General features: G+C 39.3%; 1 protein-coding gene across 1 annotated transcript in view; it reads right to left on the reverse strand.

The window, feature by feature from the left end:
• ARMC9 (armadillo repeat containing 9) overlaps positions 1-15,300 on the reverse strand; it is a 3,277,521-nt gene that overhangs the window by 1,682,020 nt on the left and 1,580,201 nt on the right.

Below are 15,300 nucleotides of genomic sequence, written 5' to 3' on the forward strand. Positions count from 1 at the left end.
ATTCAGTTTTTCATGTGTTGCACTTAGTTTTCCTCCCACATAAACATACCTTATGTTTTTAGAGTTTTAAAAAGGAAGATACAAATACATCCCCTCACTCCGCAACATGAGAAAAAGTCTAACCAAACAAGTCAAATCACTAAAATGTCAACACTCACTCCATACTCATTCAGTTTGCATCAGATTGCACATTCTCTCTCTGATCTCTCTCTCTCTCACACAGACACGTCTCTTCAGCTTTCATACATGTATTCACTCACTTTATCTCTCCAATATCTCACACACTTCAGCTTTCATGCATTTCTCCGATCTCTCTCTCACAGTCGCTTCTTTCATGTATGCATTCACTCTCTCTATCTCTATTCAGTTCATTCAATTCCAATACACTCAGCATGCTGCTGAAAACTGATCTGCATGCCACTCTTTCTACTGGAAATATAAGTTTAAAACATTATTATTCCAGCCAGGCTTTTAATTACTGTATTTCAATATTAAAATCACAATGTTTATGGTATGATTTAGTAAATGGGACAGTATTTGTCAGATCTATTTTTAATAGTAACTCTCAAGCAACCAGAAAGTACAGTTATCCGGTATCTACCAATCCCCATGGGTGCTGGTTAACTGAGAGTTTACTATAACATAGGAAGCTGGCACTGACCACAGGTTTGAGTAAGGAAGCAAGTTAAAGCTGCCCTTGTTTTGTCTGTCTTGTTCAACAGACACAAACTGCAGCACAGATGGCAAATAACTAAATCCCCACAAAGCAGGAAAACAAAACTCATAAAAGGATTGAGTGAACGCGATGAATAAAATATACACTCCTTTTAATAGTAAAAAACTTAAGTGCTATTGCATTATAAGTACTGCTTCATCACACAACAAAACAACTGACACCACTGTTTCAATAGTAGAATGAAAGCATTACATCCAATAGGGTGTCTCCTGTGAAATAAAGTGACAAGCACATGTAAAAGACATTAAAACCAAATACATTAAAATCTCATAAAAGCAGTTAGGAACCATAGCAAAAACTACCTGTACAACTCCCTTTGTTTCAAAAATGGCTGTAATGAAATATTTTCATTTAAACCTTTGCCACATCTGCTTGTTACCTCACCATCCATTTAACCTCCTGTGTCTCTGTGCAACTCTCTATATCACCACCTCTGTTACTACAATACACTCTCTGTATGACCATAAATTTAAACTCATGTGATGACCCAACAAGGACGATATGCTTTGCCAATGCATTTTTCTCTAGACTGGTATTAATGCCATATATATGTTCACGGATACGGTCCTTTAGCCTGCGGTTGGTCTTACCAATGTAGAATCTGAAACATATTCTGACAAACAGCCAAATATATCAGACTGGCTCTGTTACAGTCTGCTTTTATCCTTAAAGTATAGACCTTACCAATGTCTGGATGTGTAAATATGACTGTGGTATCTATACAAGTACAGTACCGGCAACTATTACAGGGATGCATAACACCAAATGTGTGTCCTGTATCAGCCTTGTTGTCATCCCGGTAACACAGCATGTTTCTAAAGGACTTCTTGTTTTTAAATGAGAAACTAGGGTCATCTCCCACTATTTTTCTAATCTCATCATTGCTAGTCAATATTGGCCAATATTTTTTAACCACATTTGTGAATGTATTCACATTAATACTATAAAACATTGGCATCAGAGTATTATTATAATCTTTTCAGGTTTTGTACATGAAGAAATGTCTTCAGGCAACTGGTGCTGGTACCACCCATAGACAGGACTGCATTAGAGCCAGTGTTCTCACATGGGTAGAAAGGCAATCTCGGACATGGAGCTGGATAGCCACTTACTAACAAGTGAAGATAGATATGAGCCATTCAAAACTGATAGCTCTGGGCTGTGATAGGGTGACCTTTGCAAAACTGACCAGTGCCTGAGAACAGCTCTTGCTGTAAGAGCAATAATACAATAAAGCAAACATAGCACTGTAGAAATAATGGGCTTCTGTGCAGCACATTCATAAACTTATAAGAAACAAATCACTGTTATTCCCAAATTCAAACACGACAATGTACAGTACAAAGAAACTTGAGGAAGGCATGGAAGTATACCAATTAAAATGGAAAGAACTAAAACAGTATCAAGAGAGCAAAATGTTAAGCAGACATAAAGAAAGCTTCTTCCAACAAAAAAGGGTAGAAGACTTTTTATACATAAAAGAACTAAAGATCAAAAAAGAATAGTCATCCTTTTTTTCAACTGCTTACTCTGGAGAGGATATTGGTTGTAACAAGCCAAGCAGGGTAATGCCAGACTTCCTTATTCTAGCAACAGTATCAAGCTAGTTCATCCAGTGGGATCCATAGGCAATTGCAGAGAAAATCCCTCCAGTTGACTACCTGCCCCAAGGTCTCTTTCCTGGTGGCACATGCTAAGTATACCTCCTACGTAAATGCCCACAAACTGCACTACCTGAAATGCCAGCACTCAACAAGGAGAAGCAGTGGCTGTACTCTGAGATCCTCCCAGATAGCTGTGATCCTCATGGTTTCACATGGAAAATGTGCTCAGCTACCTTCTAACCTCACTTTTGCCACTTGTATCCATAATCTAATTTCCTCAGTTATTACACAAACTCACAGCCATAGGTGAGGATGGGGACACAGACGGACAAACAAACTGACAGCTTCATCATTATGACTCACCTTTTGCTTTATCATCAGTCTGGTTCGGAACTTATGGTACCTGCTGTTGTTGCACCCACCCAATGGGAAATCTCTCAACTCCCTTCACCTTCACAGATGAGTAAGGCCCCAAGATGTGTTAAGTCCACCCGAGGTATCTGCTGCCTCCTCCTATGCAGAGGCAAAATCACAAAGTTCCAGGAGAGAAACATCCCTTCGATTTGGAGGTGCCAATATTCATCCTTGCCATGTCATACTAAGTAGTGAATTACTCCAGTGCACATTACAGATTGCCATCATTTAAATCTAAAAGGACATCACTAGCTCTAAACAACAAATATGCCACTCTCTCTCATCCCATCATCAAATACCAAATATGCCACCTTAACATCCCCAAAATGACTCCTCTCCAGACCTTGGCTGTATCTTCACATCTCTGATTATGTAAATCAGAAACAGGACTGGAGACAAGACACACTCCTGGCATTATTTTATGTCCACCTTGAATGTGTTTTCCTAACTCTAAAAATGTGGAAACAAGTTTCACTTCTCAAATGCAGGGGTCAATGACAGCAGAAACCTGGGAATCCTGTTATGCTGCAATACTTCCCACAAGACATTCTGGCATACACTGCTGTACATGCTTTCAGTCCAAAGACAACACAACAACAGTAGTGGCAAAAGCCCATATTACTACTCCAATATCTTTGTAAGTCAAATAGTAGATCTACTATGCCCATTCCACTGTCAGATCCTAAGAAGAGATACTGTGGAGAGGGCAGCAATTTTGACAGATGGCAACATAAACACATTCAGTACTTTTAAGATATAATGTACAAAGGGTTAATTGCAAACTATTAAAATCACACAGACAGATGAGATACAGATGAGAACTGAATTATTTTACATGTCTTCAGACTTATCCTTCTCCTGACAGCAGTTCTGGCTCAGTTTCTTCATCAAAAAACTGCCAGCAGGGATTTTGGGCTGTACATGGGTTAGCTAGCTGCTGTCAAGATAGTATAAACCAATCCCAAGAAGCACAGCCATCTTTAAATCTCCTAACTAGTTCTCAGGATAGGTGCAGTTCTTGTAGACCTTCACCCTGCTTGGTTTCGGGGAGAAATTTATACAGACAAGTATTTGTTTTTGTCAGCAAGTTAAGTACATTTTGAGTATAAAATCTTTGCACTGTTTCTGCATTTCACAAGATATGTCACAGCATGTCTGGGATACAGCTGTAATTTCTGAAACAGTAAATAGAACACAAGCTGGAACTGATTTCTGATGATTTTAATGGCTATTTATTTTGGTAAATTCTCCGGAATGCGTCTATTTTTAAAGTCATACCACTTGCTGGCCTTGTTCTAATGGGATGATAAGACCAATTCTGCTAACACATGAAAAGTATTTCTCCTTTTCAGCTTGTCTGCAAAACCTGATGGGACTGTAGCTGTCCATGCATATACTCTATACCTCTGCTGTTGTATCTGTTCATTGTTATTTCACTACAGTACTCTCTCATCCATGTCACTAAGTTAGAGCTTAAAAGCTGAATTTTTTAATCAATGTATGGTGAGGTGATGGGGGCATGTGTGCTCGTGTTACATTAACCAAACAGCTCACCTAAAATAAAAAAAAAAATCTGCTACGCTGTCAGACAAAATATATTCAAATAAGAGTAGCAAAAGCAAGTAATCACTTACTGTCAAGCAAAATATTCTTGCAGAAAAACGCCCTCTGAGAAAAGTATGCTCAGTAGCACCACCAAGGACTTGAATGGGGAACAGATCTAGTTAGCCCTTCTCTGAGGAATGGATTACCCCAATTCTGTTAAGCAGCAAATGCTGGTGTTAGCCTGGCCAGCTAATCAGGAAAGGGATATACTGCTGTGCAAAACTCAAAAGCTGCGCCTTTGAAGGAATTGCAACCTAATGATAGACAGTAATCTGTGAATACATGGATAGAGTGAGATGTCAAGTCATATACTGACACATGAGTTTTTTTACCAGTAGTAATTACAAAATAAAACTAAATACCAGGGAAAGCACAAGATCTCAGTGGAGCAATCTGTTATCAAGCCCCCTCTCCCCATCACCACTGTCAAAGTGAGAAACATGTAAAAAACTGAAGTATTAAAAGTGAAAGGTGACAATGGGGGAGAAATGCTGTTGCATTCCAAAGCCCTGAAGCCATGTAAGCCTTTTGACTGGTATGTTGAAAATGTTTTGGATACAAAGCACCAACTAATTTACTTATTTATTTCCATTTGTTGACTGGGAAAGTCCGACTGAGTCTATGCAGACCCATTTTCAGCGGCGGCCCAGGGAGAAAAATCTCCACAGTTACTAAGGTTTCTAGTTTCTAATTGTCTCCCTGTTGTGAAACAAAAGACCACTTCTACCTTATACTACACTATACACTGGTTAATGTATTTATATACAAAGCAGATAAGAGACTGACCCCATTTTTACACTATGGCCTACTACTGTCTTAACAGACAACACTTCTGCATAAATTATGTTGACAGCACATTCTCTAAAACTGGTGCAGTCACGTGGATTTTTCTTTAAGAAGGCTAAAGGAAAGATAATTCTAAAATACATTATGGAACAAGCTCCTTGTTCTTCCATCTCATCTTAGGTTAAGACTCATCTCGGACTCTACATGCATATCAGATCACAGACATTTCCAGTGTTTATCACAGTCTCTGGTCGTCTTCCCATTTCTCTTCCTCTGACTTTGCTTTCAAATTCTTCCCATTTTCCTTTACTTTGTATGGTTAGTATACACATTTAGATCCATTAGGGCCTGCTCCCCGATTCCATCTCCTATTTCTCACTTAGCTGCCTTTTTATTATAATCTTCAGCTTAAGACAATGACAGCCTATCCTTTTAGTAGCCATTTGTCCAGTTGTAATTCATTGTCCAGATAATGACCTTTCACTTCTTTTGTAACTTACAGTTTCTCTCTTTTCTGTTTGTTTGACATGACCTTATTTGTAAACGTTTGCACTTCTTCCTGATATTTAACTTTGAGAACTATTATGACATTTGCTCTAAATGAATTAAAATTATGTAACATGGTTTTATTACAACTAAATACTGCAGGCTAATATAATGTACTTATTTGTGAGTATTTACTTATTTAAAAGTGTTAATCATGTAAGTGGAGTATTCCCAAGACCATATTCAACCATGACTTGGACAAGTAATCTGATGCTAGTACAATCATAACTGTTTAGGTGTATGCTAGCACAACAATTTTCAAAACTAAAATACTGCAACAGAAAAGCTTCTACATCAAAAAATGAGCAGACAGCCAATCCTTTAACAAGCCCAGCAATGAAAATTTGAAAAAGGTGATGTAAACATTAGGAAGAATTCCTAAGAGCCCATGTTTATTATCTGAAACCATAATGTACTTATTTACTCAGTTGGTCAACAGGTGGCATTCCATGCCTTTAGCACCCACAAAGTCCATATTTACTTAATATTTCTGTCAGTACTAGTTTGAGTGCAGTTTCTGGTGATAAGTCCTATGATATCTGGGGACACTGCTTTGCTTAACCTTCAAAGAAATGGAGTAGAGCAGATTTGCTAAATATGTTCATGTGTTAGCAATTGCTGTAAATCGAGTCACGTCTTAAGACATCGATTGCTTGAACAAAATACTGAGCAGAATCTATGAATTAAGCGAGTACATACTAGTGTACAAGTGTAGTGATTATATACCTTTCATTCCCATGGTAGTTTTTAGCCCTTTTGTTTTTTGCATAGAGGTATGCATATGGATATGCTGGGACATTTACTTGTTGCCCTAAGCATGAGAGCCATGGATGCTAAACCAAGAATAAATTTAGTTTCCCACCAACTCATCCAAATTATGTTTGAATACAGAATGAGAAGTATTTTGCTTTATGTTAAGTGGAGCACAGTTCCACAGAAGGGGTATTCTCTGTGATGCACATCTAACACATTCTGCTTATGCTGCAAGAGATTTAGATCCCTCAAGTGGGTATTCATCCTACCATTCGACTTGCAAATGTGTAATAGGGCTGACAGAATATGATCTACCCAAGGTCTATCCAAGAGGAAGAGGCTGACTCGTTTATGTCAAAAACCCAGTGAAGTCCTAAGCAGAAGATATCCCATGCACATATTTATACATTTATACATACCTACTAGTACAAAAAATAAATAACGGCAAGTTCAAAAAAGGAAACCGTAGAATGAAGGGGTATGAAGCCAGTTAAACACAAGTTATTCAGAGAAGAGAATGGAACACTCAACCACTGTATTTAAATCAGGCACATTTATAAATGCATTTAAAGTGTGAGACAGACATGCTTTTTCCTTAATAATATGTAGCCAGTTTCTTCTCTGATCTCCTGTGTAAAATGATTCCTTTTTTGTTACAGAAGTTTTCCTCAACAAATTTAAAAAAACTGTGATCTTTCAAAGGTAAACTAGTATCTGCAGTGTCTCTTAAGAAATAATGGGTGGACTTTGCATAACTTACTGAACAAGGAGAAAGCAATATCAGTTGTACTTAAGTGTGAAGGTGATGTAATGAAGCACATGGTTAACTGCCATTAAAGTGGTATAAGATGTTTAATGGGGGTGTTGAAAGCTGCTGATTTATTCCAAACACAGCTGCTGTTAAAATTTACAGTGAGCTTGTTTGCTACAAATCATCTGCAAATGAAAATGAAGTTAGCCTGTTTTTCTACAATAGCAAAGGTAGAACAATACCTACATATAATGACCCCCTATTATGCTGTCGCAGACACAGGTTGTTGAATGTGTCTTTGTTGAACTGTAAAGTGCGAAAAGGCAAAATAGCAGTGAATTATTTCCCTGGGAAAGAATTTGTTTGGCCACTTTCGCTACTTTGCCTTTTCGGCACTGTAGTGCAATCTCGTAGTTGGTATATTTAAGTAGTAGGTGTGGGGGACACAACCCCCCACGTCGGGAGGCGTGGGTGGGACGAAGCGCCCCACATTAAGTAATGTTTTACAGGTTTTTTTTTTTTGTTTTGGAACAGCGATTGTTTTCCATTGGAAAATAACCGCTGTTCTGAAGTTTTCACGTTGTAAGCTTTCACTTACATGGGGTCAGTTATCTGTTGCTCGCTCTTCTGAGTGTGTGATTTGATAATATAGACTCATTAATAATGCCATCTGATCACAGGGTAATCACAAATGGGATGCATTTAGTTATATCACTAAGAAGCTAGGATATCATCAATGGAAAGAGAATGGGGTCTAAATACTGACCCATGTGGAATGTCTGATGTATAAGACTCCAGCACTATCACATAATTTATTTATAGTTTGGATACTGAATGTTTTAACAGAAAAGTAATTTTTCATCAAATTTTAAACAATAGCAGTAAAGCCAAGAAATGTCAGTTTTTGTAGCATAAGTGGACAGCTTACACTTTTTATAGGACAGCAAGGTTGCTATGGCCTCTTGTAAATCCATGGTGTGTACCTATATAACCAGACCACATTTATTTGTATTATCCACTATTTGAGTATAGATGACTTTTTGGAAGTTTTTGTAAAGAAACAAAGTAACATAGATCTAAGGTCCTGGGAGTTGGGAGGGGGGAAAAAGTTTATGGTATGGGAATATTCAGGACATGCTTGAATTTATGTACAAGTGCCTCAGTGGATACGGCAATATTAAAAATACAAGTTAAATACTATGATAGCTGTCAAAATGCATAGAAAGCAGAAGTGGAGTCCACTGGGAGTGGTAATGGATTTTCTCTCAAAATTTTCAAGCAGTTTCTTTACTTTTTTTCCAGAAGACAATTTGAAAGCAGAATGGTAAGGTAAATATTTTTTGTTCTTCAAATTTCTCACTAACATTGCAGGAATGTGAGAAGAGGGGAACAGATTAACAACAGAAGAAACAGAAGTGTCAGTGAAAGGGAAAGTTCAGATACTTGTATTACAGACGAAGTTCTTGAATTTTTGAGGAGGAGTGGGAGAGTCCATGACTTCTGCTGGTACTGGTGTTGTTATCAAAGTGGGCTGTGTCTATGCTTATTTGCAAAAATGGTTTTAAGAGTGTTGCTGCTAACTTCTTGTTTTCTGTGGAGGTAGGTTGATTTGGCTACTTTTAAATTAACTTGCACTGTTTTATTTATTTTTTTTAAGGCTAGTACATATCAGATGGTCTTGGGTAAGGTTACAGGATTTCCACTTAGGACAAGCTGCAAGTTGTAAATTACAGATATCTTTTAAGATTTGAATTAATCCAGGAACAGTTTATGTCACAAACTTACTTAAATGTAATAGGGAAACATTTGTTTATAATGAAGTTGAGATGAGCACAAAAGACATCATGTGCTGCAGTTTGTTGGTAAATTGTGGATCAATTTATGCTTTGTTGATCTGCTATCAGTTAAGATTCCTTGGAGTCCAAGGTGCTTCTTAAAGTTATGGTCTTTGGTGGAGTCATAACTAGGATGGGGCAAAGGAAGCAACTGCCTCAGGCACAAACGGTTAGGGGCAGCAATCGGCAAAAGTGCAGTACTAGCATTCTTTTAGAATGCCACAAGGATACTGGGGATTCATAAATGAATCCTGATACTGCATTCACTTTCACTATGAAACTTATTGCATGGTAGTGACTGTAGCAAGATGCATGTGGCAGGTTTTTTGTGTCCTCAACTTTGGGTAGAAAGAGCACCAGTCTGCAGAACTGCCCAGGGCACCTGATGAGCTAGCTACAGTACTGGCTTTTGGAAGTGGTTATTAGTATTTTAAACAACAGGATGGTGGATAGTGGGGAGTTGTCTGCTTAAAGAATTTGGAAGGAAAATAGTTTTAAAGGATATGTGAAGAATGTTAGTAATTAAGAAGTCTAGAGCAGAATGCTTATTGGTGGAAGGGTTGACCCTAGAGAGGTGGAGATTAACTGAATTAGGTTTTTAAGCTCTAGTAAATCAATACTGAAATCACCAGTTAGGTGATTTTTATCTCTAGGACTGAGTTTCAGAATTTCTCTTAAGCAGCTACTAAGTTAATACTGGAGGGTACATAAACAAGCACTGTGAACAGTTTAGTAAAGCTGCTTATGTTGATTTTTGCTAGTAACCAAGTAGGAAACTTTCTACATTACTAGTGTTTTTTCATAATGGAGAAGTTTATATTGGTTATTTTTACTTATCATTTTATTAAAATCATTGTTCCTCCAACCCTTTGTTCCTGTTCTGCTGCTGAAGTATAGAATGAAATCCTCTTTGTATAAAGGATTATGCTGCATTATAGACATATTTATAACATACCCAGTGGTATTAGGTCTATTTTGTAATAGCCAGGATTTCAAGAAGTCCATGTTTGTTACTGATACTTTATGCAGTGATGTGGCAATTTTTTTTTACATATTTTTGATAAAATACTGAATAGTTTGCGGGAGGAGATTTTGGAAAAAGACAGATGTGAACGTTATGAGTGGTTGCAGATGAGTGAAAATTGGTTGAGGCTGTGTTGTACTTATAAAGTATAGAATGGGCTTGAATTATGGCTGATGTCACTCAAGATGACTAGTTTGATAAATTAATGTAATACACTTACCATAACAACAGAAATTATGCAATTCCAACCTCTTCAACCTCTAGGAATTAAACGCAGGCTCAAGTAAGCTTGACACAGAAAGCTTTCCCAAGATCCATCTCCTCCCAGTCTCCCATAAAGCTTTGCACTAGCTACAGTCTCCAGATTACGGAGTACAAACTTGGTCAGACAAGTAGCTAATATTCCTATTTACCCTTGCAATAGGCCTCACCTCATCTGAGGAATAGAGAAGGTAGGTGGGTTTGTTGTCAAAGATGTACTTGGATCATCTAGATTTATTACAGTAAGTACGAAACGTCCATATCCAAGATAATTCAGACCATTATCTTCAACTTATAGTTCTGAGCTACAAACATAGCTTCCTAGGTGGTAAAGAGAGAATCAAAAACAAAACTCTCTCTCTAAAGGAAGAAACTGCCATGACACCACATCCAGCTGTTAGTACCCTGCAAAAGTATGCAGAGAAGACCACAAATAATCTATGTAAATATCATCATCAACAGCACAAAAGGCATTAGAGGTAACTAACACTGTAGTACACTCAGCTTTCAGCGGTGGTTGCAGCTGCTTTCCATACTTTTTTATAAGAGTTTAATGCAATCTGTGAGCACCTTACCAAAGTAGAGTTGAAGATGATTCAGTCCAAACCTGTTTTTTTAACATCTTAATTGAATTATCACTCAAGACATAGGCAAATATATATTTACATATAAGAAAACAAATCATATAAACATATTTGCAGTTGCAAACATTATATATGACATGTATTATTTTGTGTAATTGTCATCAATCCAACATTCATAGGTGTGTACGTGGCTAATGGCCATGGAGCCTTTACAACCCTAGCCCATACAAGTGCCCTGGCATTGTGCCGCCCGACGTTAGTTCCCTGTGCCTTTATCAAGTTCAGCAACTTGAGTAATCCCCGGGGTGAACTTTCTATTTCCCATCCATTCATCAAGATTTCTCTTGAAGAGAGCCAGTGAGGTGCTCTACTTGACATGTATGTGAAGTCTATTCCAGAGCATGGGCCATCCCTGGGTTATGAACCTGTCCCCTTCAGCATGTTCTGTTGATTGGGGTAATGAGGTTGAGGTTTCTGGAGCATACGGTGCGAAGGGACTGGGATTTCTTTAGATGTAGCATTTCTAACAGAGCTAGGTCAGACATGGCTTTGTAAGTCAAGCAGAGATCGCCTCTTAGTAGACGATATGAGACAGAGACTAGCTGGAGTTTTTTGAGTCTGTCCATGTAGGACAAGTGTTTAATGCCTAGGATCCTCTTCATGAGGTACTTTTGTGGCCTTTCTGGCTATTGCATGTGTCTAGTGAGGTACATGCCAAATGAGACATTATACTCCATGACTGGCCTAATGAGGGAAGAGTAGAGAGAGATGATGACCTCTTTCTTCCTGGAAGTCAAACCCTTGGTAATGAGATGTGCCACATACAAAGACTTTCTGATCACAGTGGCAATGTGGTGGTCAAAGGAGAGGTTGATGTCAACCTGTGTCCCCAAATCTCTTATAACGCCTTCAGTGGGATCCCATCAATGTGGTAATTGAGAAAAACTCAGCTCACACTAAAGGGGATGAAGACATTTTTTGGCATTAAGCTTAAGGCCATGGTTTGGACACCAGTCATTGGTCTTAGTGAGGCCTTTCTGTAGGATGTCTACATCACTTGGGGAGTTAATAATGGCTCCCAGCTTGCAGTTGTCTGCAAACTTGGTCAGCCAGAGTCCCTCCGTGTTGGCCTGGACTTCTGAGAAGTAGATGCCAAACAGGAGAGGACCCAGGACCGATCCCTGTGAGACTCCACTTGTGACTGGTAGGCAGTCTGACTTGGGAGTCTGCTACTTTCACATTGTGGGTTCTGTGAGCCAATTTTCAACCCACCTAGTGATATAGGGGTTGATGCCATGGGCGCCCGCAGTTGCAATTGCACCCCCCCCTGGAATCGGCTGGCCAGGAGATTAATTTATTTATAATTTAAAAAAAAACGTAAGGGCATTCTTCTTTAAGAACGCACTTTGTGTCTAGTCGTACAAACGGAACAGGTGCTTGCGACCTGTTTTTCGTCTTCTCCATACATGCAAATTTGAATTCCAGAAGCTGTTTGGACTTGGGACGAGCGAGCATACAAGTGAGAGGTAAGTGTGACTATTATAAGGAAAAGAAAACTCCTTTATGTGAAATCATCTAAAGTAATTCTCCATTTGTCCACAACATGCACTTTTGTCTCAATGAGACAAAGCTTCATGTAAGGCCCTTAGCTAATGCCACAAGTGTATTGTTGGAATGTGAAGTTTTAAATTTGTTATAGCAACAACACTGCACACAGGTGGATTATATCTTATGTAGAAGGGCCAGTCTGAAGGAGATTGGAGACTGTAAAGTGGAGTCAGGGGAAAGTGTAGTTAGGCAGCATAGGATGGTGGTTTGTAGGATGACACTGGTGATCAAGAAAAGGAGGATGAGTGTGAGGGCAGCACCAAGGATCAAATGGTGGAAATGTTCAGGGAAGAGATAAGACGGGCACTGGGTGGCAGTGAAGAGTTACCGAATAGCTGGGTAACTATAGCAGAGCTAGTACGAGAGATGGCTAGAAAGGTGCTTGGTGTGAGGAAGGAGGACAAGGAGACCTGGTGGTGGAATGAAGAAGTACAGGAGAGTATACAGAGAAAGAGGTTGGTGAAGAAGAAGTGGGATTGCCAGAGAGATGAAGAAAGTAGACAAGAGTATAAGGAGATGAGGTGCATAGCAAAGAGAGAGGTGGCGAAGGCTAAGGATAAGGCGTATGACAAGTTGTATAAAAGGTTGGACACTAAGGAGGGAGAAAAGGACCTGTACCGATTGGCTAGACAGAGGGACCGAGCTAGTAAAGATGTGCAGCAGGTAAGGGTGATAAAGGATAATGAGGGTAACGTACTCACAAGCGAGGAGAGTGTGTTGAGCAAATGGAAAGAGTACTTTGAGGGGCTGATGAATGAAGAGAATGAGAGGGAGAGAAGGTTGGAAGATGTGCGGATAGTGAATCATGAAGTGCAGTGGATTAGCAAGGAGGAAGTAAGGATAGCTATGAAGAGGATGAAGAACGGAAAGGTTGTTGGTCCAGATGACATACCTATGGAAGTATGGAGGTGTTTAGGTGAAATGCAGTGGAGTTTTTAACTAGATTGTGTAATGAATTCTTGGAAAGTGAGAGGATGCCTGAGGAATGGAGAAAACGTGTTTTGATACCGATTTTTAAGAAGAAGGGTGATGTGCAGAGCTGTAGTAACTACAGAGGGATTAAATTGATTAGTCACAGCATGAAGTTATGGGAAAGAGTAGTGGAAGCCAGGTTAAGAAGGGAGGTGATGATTAGTGATCAGCAGTATGGTTTCATGCCAGGAAAGGGCACTACAGATGCGATGTTTGCTTTGAGAGTGTTGATGGAGAAGTACAGAGAAGGTCAGAAGGAGTTGCATTGTGTCTTTGTGGATTTAGAGAAAGCATATGACAGGGTGCCTAGAGAGGAATTGTGGTACTGTATGAGGAAGTCGGGAGTGTCAGAGAAGTATGTAAGAGTGGTACAGGACATGTACGAGGGTAGTGTGACAGTGGTGAGGTCTGAGGTGGGAGTGACGGATGCGTTTAAGGTGGAGGTGGGATTACATCAAGGATCAGCTCTGAGCCCTTTCTTATTTGTAATGGTGATGGACAGGTTGACAGATGAGATCAGACAGGAGTCCCCGTGGACTATGATGTTTGCAGATGACATTGTGATCTGTAGTGAGAGTAGGGAACAGGTGGAGGAGAACCTGGAGAGGTGGAGATATGCTCTACAGAGAAGAGGAATGAAGGTCAGCAGGACTAAGATAGAATATATGTGTGTGAATGAGAGGGAGGATAGAGGAATGGTGAGGATGCAGGGAGTAGAGGTGGCAAAGGTGGATGAGTTTAAATACTTGGGATCAACAGTTCAGAGTAATGGTAAGTGTGGAAGAGAGGTGAAGAAGAGAGTACAGGCAGGATGGAGTGGGTGAAGAAGAGTGCCAGGAGTGATTTGTGACAGACGAGTACCAGTAACAGTGAAAGGTAAGGTCTACAAGAAGGTAGTTAGACCAGCTATGTTATATGGGTTGGAGACAATGGCATTGACAAAAACGCACGAGTCAGAGCTTGACGTGGCAGAGTTGAAGATGTTAAGATTTGCACTGGGTGTGACGAGGATGGACAGGATTAGGAATAAGTATATTAGAGGGTCAGCCCAGGTTGGAAGGTTTGGAGACAAAGCCAGAGAAGCAAGATTATGTTGGTTTGGACATGTGCTGAGGAGGGATGCAGAGTATATTGGGAAAAAGATGCTAAGGATGAAGCTGCCAGGTAACAGGAAAAAAGGAAGGCCTAAGATAAGGTTTATGGATGTGGTGAGAGAGGACATGCAGGTGGTTGGTGTGACAGAGCAAGATGCAGAGGACAGGAAGAAATGGAAACAGTTGATCTGCTGTGGCGACCCCTGACGGGAGCAGCCGAAAGAAGAAGAACAACACTGCCAAGAAAACCACATAACAGTGTTTTCAAAAAAGATGTCTAAATTTTTAGTTTTGACATAGTTTTTATACTGCTAATTATTTGAGCAAGCAAATAAGTGTTATATGTTTGTATGCAGATATGCACAGTTGCACAGTTCCCTTATCAATGACTGCATAGAATATTATGTGTCTTGCAAACCCAGTGAATGGCTCAAAGAAGAAATTACTCCATTTCTGTCATGTATGCAAACTGATTTGTGGTGCATGAAGATAGAGCAATGAAATTAACTATTTCCATGTATGACTATAATAGATCACATGCTTTTCTGCTGCAATGATCATGCATTCTGTATATTATACAAGGCAAATAAACTGTGCAGACACACCACTGTCCAAAATGAAACACTATTTAATTGTGAACTGAATAAAACAATAAAAGCGATAAAAGCAGTTTTGCAGGCAATATTCAACAAGTATAAGCACTTTTGGGCTTTTGCCCTTCTTCAGA

This window comes from Protopterus annectens, chromosome 4.part1 (assembly GCF_019279795.1).
Source record: "Protopterus annectens isolate FY-2018-M chromosome 4.part1, PAN1.0, whole genome shotgun sequence".
NCBI lineage: Eukaryota > Metazoa > Chordata > Ceratodontiformes > Protopteridae > Protopterus > Protopterus annectens.